At 49.2% G+C, this 9,092-nt stretch overlaps 1 non-coding gene across 1 annotated transcript in view; it reads right to left on the bottom strand.

Annotated features, from left to right (window-relative positions):
* Positions 1 to 631: 631 nt before the first annotated feature.
* The window catches only part of LOC107215757, a 76,896-nt gene continuing 68,435 nt past the window's right edge, over positions 632 to 9,092 (bottom strand). Inside the window, exon 4 of the transcript XR_004500529.1 lies at positions 632 to 694. This is a non-coding gene — a transcript (uncharacterized LOC107215757). The remainder of the gene's footprint in view (positions 695 to 9,092) is intronic.

Below are 9,092 nucleotides of genomic sequence, written 5' to 3'. Positions count from 1 at the left end.
CCTCCCACCTGACACAAAGCGAAATATCTCAGTTCAAAAACATCAGCTCGGGGTCTGGCTCTGGCATATCTGAACCAGCTCAGATGATAAAAAAGGATTCTCCTTTCTTGCTGTTCAAGACCTCTAGGCAAACATCCAAGTCACAGCCTCCTGTGTGACAGCTGCAAAAAACAGGTCTGGAGAGGACCTTGAAATGCCACCCAGATCACAGCCCCATGACTGGGTCTGGACGGGGCCAAGCACAACAACAGCCAAAAGCACTCCAAGCATTAACAAATATTGTTGCTTGGTGCACTCCTGTGCAGCTGCCAGTGTATCTGCCGCCTGCTCCTTCCAGCACTCAGCACTGAGAACACACATATTGATGAGAGCATCTTCCACAGATTTACAGGAAGAGCAATTAGAGGTTTGGTCGTTGATGACAGCACAGAACTGTGGTGGTGGTGGTGGTAAAGATGATTTGTGCTGATCCATTAACACAGCAAACTACCTCCCCTCCCACAGGAAATCTCAGTAACTGAAGGGCAGATCAGAACCCCAAGACCCCAGAAAGGTATCAGGACAACCACATCGTTCTCCCCAGCCTGCATCCTGTTTGCCAGCTCTCCCCACAAAGCTCACCCTGTGTGTACTCACCAGTACCCTTGGTTTTGTTTCAAAATGGTGATGCTCCTTTCGCTCCTCTGACCATCTCCTAAGGAAAAATAGAGAGCAAAACACACAAAACATAACCCCTCATCAGATCCAGGACTGATGATGTGGTTGAGAAAGGTCAGCTCTGGAGAAGTCTCTGCCGGGACGATGAGAAAACACGGAGCCAGGCCTGCTCCTGCTCTCCCACCACACGTGCTCCCACGGTCAGTTCCTCTGCTCATCACCCTTCCCTGTATCACAACATCACCTAGCAACACCGTGCCACGGAGGTGCAAGCCCACCCCATCCTCCCACTGTATCACATCTCCAGTGACAGCTGGGAGATGAACACCCCGGGAACGGATCACACCGGAGCAGCTTTGGGCTTCTTCGCCCATCCCACCCCAGATAAACATTACACTTCGGCCCCTTGGGATGATCAGCTTCCCGGGGCTTCCTACACCCACAGTTCAGGTACCAGTGGCAGCTCAGTAGTACCTGCAGTACAAATCCAGTACAAACCCACAACAAATCCACATTCCACAAGTGCTGGGGTGCAGAGATGGAAGGTGTACGACCAGCATTCTCCCAACACTGCCCATAAAAGTTCTCTGCCCCTCTTAGCCTGGGAAAACCTGTTGGAGAAACGGAGCTCTACAGAAGCTCCCGGCCTTCTAAATGATGGAGACAGGGGGCTGGCATTTCTAGAAGCTGACACCTCCATGTGGGTGGGCCGGACTCAGGGCTGATGAAGGAGATGGGCAGAAGGATGTTTTGGGGTGCTTTACTCCACTTCAGAACAACTCAAGGTGTGAGATCCCCACCAGCAGACAGCCACCTTATCAATAGGGTCCCCTAGGACAATTTGGGGGGCTAGCCCAGGCCTTCTCCTGGGTGAGGACAGAGAGGAAGACCAGTGTGGCTACTACAACACTGGGAACATATGATACAGCAGTGCTCAGATGGAAAATGCTCCTGTGGCTCAGCAGTCAGGTGGAAATGCATTGTCTGCATGCCAAAGAAGCCATAACCTGGGGTATTTTCTTTAAAATGGCACCACCAGCTCACATCTGTCCTTGAACCTGGGTTTGTACCTGAGTCCTGGCCAGGGTCAAGAGGTTCCTTCCTACTCATGGAAGCTACAAGGGCAACAGGATGTCTCTGCCAAGGCTTAGTGCAAAGCAAGGAACAGCCATTCAATGTGTGCAGTCTCTCCATTTTATACGAGAAGCTTGAAACCAAGGCAAGGAGACACTTGTTGTCATGGGGCAGCTGGAGATGGAGACTCTGTCTTCTCTTCCCAGGTTCCCCAAGAGGCTCCTGACTGAATCAATCACTCAAGCATCTCTTTTTCTTCTCCAGGCAGCCCTTGAATGTTTTTACTACTGCAGGCTCCACTAGCACTATTTCCCATTACTCATGACACAGGGAAGCAACTGGGATCCCTCTCACAGCTTTCAGACAGAGCTAGCGATCTTGATTCAGCCTTTATGAGATTCTCATTTCATTATTGTCATGGGAAAGCATCAACAATATTTTCCAAGTCCAGCTGATACCTGGATGACTATGCCAGGATGGAGAAACCAACAGGCTCTGACCAGCCTACCCAATCTATTACACTGGTAAATTACTGCTCTGCACATACACTCAAGGAACAGAGCAAAACCATGAAGGGTAACCTTTGTGATGGCCTCTCATTCTCCTCCTCATGTGTCTAAGACCACCAGCCCGAGGATATTTAGGCAGTCAGAGGACATTCAGGCAGTAGGCAATGCATGGAGCACATGTGAGGTACAGAACGGAGTGGCTGCAGACGAGCCCCAGGGCCATGATCAGCCCTGAGAACAGGACTCCCCTGCAGCAAATGAGTCCACGTGGCTCCAAGAGCATGCAGCTGCTGTGACTCTCCAGCATGACCTCCTTCCTTAGCCAGGGCCCTGTTCAGATCATTAACCCACAAGGAGCCACCACTGTTGAGGACTAATGGCTTGTTTGCCACTCAACAGCCAAAAGCGATCAGCAAGGGGGCAAAGAGCTTAATGCAGGCCACTGTCAACATGCCCACATTGGGCCAACACCTTCATCTTTGTTCAGGGCAAAATTCACAGGGGAAGCTGCAAAAATCCTGCAATGGATCCTGGCTTCATGGCAGAGCTCATGAGTTCTGATGAGCTCATGAGTTCTTCTTGGGTCGATGCACAACCTCCCCCCGGCACCAGGGCAGAAGCTGGCACCACATTTCCCTTGACAGGTGTTGGAAGTTAGAGTTCAGCTCTAACTTCTATATAAAGTCTCCTTCTCTCCACAGGTCTTTCACTGCAGCTGCTCCTCAGAGCAAGGAGAGCTCAGCTGGCAGTGCAACACCTTGTTGTAGGCAGGTGGGGCTGGTGTCTTCTCACAAGCAATAGGACAGGAAGGAATGGCCTCAAGGTGAGCCAGGGCAGGTTGGGATGGGATATGAGGAGAGATTTCTTCACTGAATGGGTTGTCCAGCCCTGGCACAGCTGCCCAGGGCAGTTGTGGAGTCCCCACTCCTGGAGGGGTTTAAAAGCCATGTGCATGTGGCACCAGGGGACTCGGGTCAGTGGTGGCAGGGTTGGACTCAATGGTATTGGAGAGCTTTTCCAACCTGAATGATTCTGCGATTCTACGATTCCACCTAAAACCATTCAAATCACTGTTGGAGGCACAAAAGAATTGTATGGGAACTTCCATAAATGGGAGCTCCTGGGCTAAGAAAAGGCTGCACCTGAATCACAGTTTCATTAACCCTCCAAGAAGAGTGGCTGGGAATAAGCACACTCGTGATCCACCCTCTGAACCAGAAGATGCCCTGGTGCTCTTGCAGCAGTTTCCAAAATAGGATGGGCATTGCTGAGCGCAGCCCAGGCTTCATTCTCCCGTTCCCAAAACACACGTGCGATGAGAAGCTACGAATCAACCAGGCTTGCCTGTGGCTTCCCCTTCAGCCACAAGGTCCCTTTTAGCTTCTTGGGGTGGTTTGCAGAATGCCTCGAACACACCCTCCTGCAGATGACATTCAGGTTTCTAATTACCCTCCCTGAACACATCACTGACGTGCCACATCAGCTCACTCACGCGGCTGCTCCTCTCACCACGTGTTGCCAGCAGTGGCAGCTTCTGCCTCTCCTCAGCACACTGACCTCCCCATCACCTGGCTGGGCTGTGCTGCTGGGCTGGGAAAGATGATTCCCAAATAAACTGGTGATGTAGACTGCTTGTCCTGCCCTTCAGGTCAAGCCCACATGAAGAAAGAGCCTTTATCACAGAATCACAGGGCAGCTTGGGTTGGGAGGGACCTTTACAGGCCTAGTTCCATTTTGTTCAGTCCCCCTGCCATGAATAGGGACATCTTCACCTAGATCAGGTGGCTCACAACCCTGTCCAGCCTGACCTGAAATGTTTCCAGGACTGGGGCATCCACAGCTTCTCTGGGCAACGTGTGGCAGTGTTTTCCCATACTCATTGTAAAGAACTTCTTCCTAACAGTTGGTTCCCCTTTAGCTTAAAACCATCACCCTTTGTCCTATTGCAACACACCCTGTTAATTTTGTCCCCATCTTTCTTCTAAGCCTTCTTTAGGCCCTGGCAGGGGCTCTGAGCTCTCCCTTGAGTCTTCTCTTCTCCAGGTGAGCACCCCCACCTCTCCCAGCCTGGCTCATGCAGAGCAGCTCCAGCCCTCGGAGCATCTGTGGACATTCCAACAGGTCCATGTCCATGCTGAGGACACCACAGATTTCTCCAGAGTGCCTACACTGGGAATAGCCCCACCCTCAACAGAACAAGAACCCCCATATTTCCAGTGGACTTCCAAGGCTGCCATCCATGCTCTAGCCCTGACCACCCAGCAGCTGGAATTTAGCTGACCTGAAGCACAGGACTGCCCTGGGCTGACAGCCAGCACAGACCATGGGCATGCCCTCCCCTTTGTCCAGGCCAGGGGGTGATCCCCCAGGACAGCCTGATAAACCTGCACAGCCCCACCAGGCATAGCAAGTGGGACTCAGCTCCAATTAAGGCATCTCAGCTGGGGAGCCCATGCAGATCCTGGCTTTAGTCACCTTCATCCAGGTTCTCATTGCTACACTGGACTCCCTAAGCTATCCCAAGCCCCTGCCTGGCTTTGCCAGGCAAAACCCTGGACCTGCATCCCTCCTTACTGACAGATGGAGACTAAGTAACATGTCCTAGGGTAAAAATGGACACCTATGGCCAGCAGCTGAATTGTGACTACACATGTGGTGGCTGCCCCAGCAGCCATGGACTGCAGTTGGAACGATTCTGGGTGTTTGGTGAGCCATTTAGTTACTCAAACTTCAGCATCTCTTCTGGGGTGTGAAACACCCTCCATGCTCCACTGGCCAAACACCCACTGACTCTAAAAGGAGATTGGGCATCAAGCTGGTATTTCTGTCTGCCACTACAGCCTACCTCCAGCTCCTGGTCTAGGATTTAACAGCTCCAAAATAAAACTCATTTGCATAGGATGGGGATGCCCTGCAGCTCTGCACTCTCAGGCCCCTGCTGTGCTGAGCAGCACAATCCTGGCACATCCAGGATGGTTCCAGTGCTTGTGTGCCTTCTGCATAATAGGACTGAAACAAATAAATTTGACAAAGAAAGGAGAAAGAACAACTGATATGCAAATCCATATCATAAATCATTCGCCAAATCTGTTCTGCAGTTTTGAAATAATCTTGGAGGTTGCTTCCCAAGTGCTGTTTGCAAACCCTCTGTTAATCTGGGAAGCAGATGCTGCTACAGTAGGCTGTATTACAGCATCTTCAAGAAATCCCCATCATATGTTACTTTAAAATGTCCATGGCTTTTGCAATCAGTTCTTTTTAAATCTTCTTGGCATATCTGAAAACTAAACATCATAAAAAACCTCTCTGCTGTGATTCAGCTGTAATGGGTCTAAGTCTAGGAAAGAGCTCATCTCACATCTCCTTTCATACCCAGATGACCCCCAAATTCCTCCCAGAGGCCTCTGACCACTTCCTTCACATGCTCTAAAGAGTCTTTGACTTCCCCAGACTCTTCCTGAGCTTCAGTGAAAGCCTGTGTTGCCTCAAACAGGGCAGTGCCCTGGAGATGCCCTCTAGAATCACGGGAGCCAAGTCACCCACACCCCTGCAGAAAATCCCACACAGAAAACATATTCTGAAAAGGCATTTCTGCCATGCCCTGGCACACATGGACGTTTCATTGCCTAGGAGAGTGTTTGGGATGATTACTGCTGGGGTTTTTTTATTGCAAGGGACTGTTTCTTCCAGCAAAAACAAAACAACAAAACAACCTGCCCTGAGATCATCCCTCCCAGCTCGGAAAGAACTGAGTGTGTGGATTGTGCTCAGAAGGAGTGACCTGGCTGCATCTTTGGGCTGACATCCTTTCCAATCTCCAGTTTTCCCCTTCCTGTGTGAAAATGGAAACAACAATGTCAGCTGTGGTTGGAAAGGGCTTTGAAATCTATAGGTGTGAAGTGTAGGTAAGACAGCATCACACCCTTCTAGAAATGGGGGGAGAGGGAAAGGCAGCAAAGGGGGGAAAACCTCCATATAATAAATAATAAAATTACATAATTACATAAAATGAATGCATTACAAAAACCATCCTCCAAGAAGCAGGTGCTTCATTCTTTGCTGTTGATAGGATCAATATAAGAGAGGAAATTACCACCTTTTGCTCTGCAATACATCACACTGATTTTCCTTTACAGACCCTAATGCTCCTGATTGCAGTGTCAATTTAAAATTTACCATAAAACACAGAATCTCATAAACTTTACAACCTCAATCACACTCAGACAGTGTTTTCACCCAAATCACATGCACAGGCACCCTCTTTGCTCTCAAAGGCAGACACACAACAACGTGCTGCTGACAGCAGATGAGAGAGCAGAGCAGGACACCACAGCTGGGATCTGCCTGTCCTGCAGAGCCTGGATGAAAAGAGAAGGAATCAGGTTGGAAAACAAGCTGGAAAATGTACCCTCAGATCTCTGTGAGACAATTCATCCCATGTCCAGCAGGATGAAGGGAAGCCAGAACCCTGATTCATGATGAAGATGCTGAGGGCCTGGCACAGGGTGCCCAGAGCAGCTGGGGCTGCCCCTGGATCCCTGGAAGTGCTCAAGGCCAGGATGGATTGGGCTTGGAGCAACCTGGGATAGTGGAAGGTGTTCCTCCATGGCAGGGAGATGGAAACAGATGGAACCTCTAAAGATCCCTTCCAACCCAAACCGTTCTGTGATTATATAATCAAATACAACATGACCTCGGTTGCAGTAGCTCTGGTGCCCTGAACACGCTGCTTTCGAGGTGGCACCAGCACCCCACGATGCTGAGCAAACCTCCTTGCACTGGGACATTCTTAAAACATAGCTGGTTTATGCCCTTTTGCAGGCTCTGAAGGAATACCCCAAGTAATTTCCCTAATCCTAGACATCCTTCAGAAATTTAAACCCATGCAGCTCCTACAGAGAAGGTGGTGTGAGCTTTTAATGCAGAGAAGGAGCACACAGCTTTGCCTGTGCCATGAGCTGACCATTTACTTTTGCAAGCATGAGTTGCACTCAAGGGTTGACAAGGGAAAAACTAATTAGGCTCCTAATTTTGCTTCCTACATAAATCTAAGTCCTTTCACTGTTGTCACTGTGACAGAAAACCCATTTCACTGCAGGGATACAAAGGGTTTTGGCTAAAGCATAACAAAAATATGCATATTTCAAGTTCCCCTTCCCCAGGGGCCATAAAACTCCACTCAGTGTCTGCAGTCTGCATGCACCCTGTAAGCTCTGGCTTAAAATTCTCCCTCAGCTTGAAATTACAAGATATATTTGGGGAGAAAAAGTAATTTTTGCGATCAGCTGCTTGCCTTTGTGACTGACTGAAACCGTGATCAGACAGACAGCAAGGGTTAAACCTTGGGAGAGGACAGGCAGGACTTGGGGATGAAGTAGTTGATCAAAGGGTGGCTCAGAAGTTATTTAAAAGTAAACCAGAAAGCAGAACTTCCCAGTGGTTGCCGCTGTAATTACAATGCAGACAACGGAGCTGTGGTGCTGTTAAGGTTACTGGATTTTCCAAGCAGCTGTGCTTAATTTACTTAAAACATTCAAAGCCATCAGGTCAGATCCCATTAGCAGAATCTCTCCAGATCGCTGCAGGAGCCCAGCCAGCCCAGCACCAGAGAAATGCTGAGAGCAAAACACTAGAGTAAAACATCCCTGGAGAATAAGACACCAATGTGCACTGCCCCTCTCCTGGCTGCAGCAGAGGCTGGGTGGTCAGTCCTTCCTGCTCATCCAAGGACCTGTCCCCTGTCCCTTTACCCCCATCATAAGCCACCTACTGTCCCAGTCTCTTAAGATCACCAGAAACAGAAATCCAAATACTCTGACTGGCTGTGACGGAGCAGGATCTGGGATCAAGCATTTAGGGAAGTCCTTCAAGTGTGTTTTTGCTACAACCCAGGTTCTCTGTGTGTCCTACAGCTGTACAATGTCTCACCTGGATCCCTCTACTCCCCAAGCATCCCCCTGCCTTCCATGCTGCCTTAGAGAAAAAAAACACATGTCCTGAGTCATGCTCAGAGTCCATCTCAGAGATGGGAGCTTGGTGGATTTGTGGGTCAGGATTCCCCTGCCCTGGAGTTTTGTTCACATGTGTGTAATTCAGGACCACATGGTTCATCAGCAATCTTTCCAAAACACAACTACACAAATTACAACCTCTTTGTCAGGAAAAGAAAAACTTTCTAGAGATATTTTTCTGTTTCATTTTTGTTGTTGCTGTTCTTCGTTCTTTTAACACTGGCTCAGCCCTCTCTCCACCAAACAGAACATCAGGGTTTCATCCACTGTTTGTGACCCCTGCCAGCTCAATTCTCTTTCTAAAATTAGCGTCCTGAGAGATGTAATTGCTAGAACAGGAGGTGTTAGGTCACGTTTTGGTCCCTGCACATCAGCCTCAGTGCTTCTGCAGCCACCTGCAACCACCTCAGTCTGAACCTCAAACATGTCCTGCTCCACCGAGCCCAGCAGAGCGATGCAGCTTTAAAAGGTGCTGATGTCAAAGAAAAAGAGAACTGAAGGCAAGGATAGAAAATACACCATGGCTCCCTTCTGCACAAAACCCCCATATATAGTCAATCCTACGGAGAATGGGCCAATAAAGTATAATAAAATACTAGAAAATGCAAGAAAAGGTATTTCCCACATAAGCTGTGGCTGCCCCATGGTCCCTGGAAGTGTCCAAGGCCAGGCTGGATGGGGCTTGGAGCAACCTGGGCTAGTGGAAAGTGTCCTGCCCATGGCAGGGGGCTGGAATTAGGAGATCTTTAAGATCTCTCCCAGCCCATACCATTCTGTGATTCTGTGACTCTAAAATAGAATGGAATGGAATGGAATGGAATGGAATGGAATGGAATGGAAT

This window comes from Parus major, chromosome Z, assembly GCF_001522545.3.
Source record: "Parus major isolate Abel chromosome Z, Parus_major1.1, whole genome shotgun sequence".
NCBI classification, from domain to species: Eukaryota; Metazoa; Chordata; class Aves; order Passeriformes; family Paridae; genus Parus; species Parus major.
This window is presented reverse-complemented; position numbering and strand designations above follow the sequence as displayed.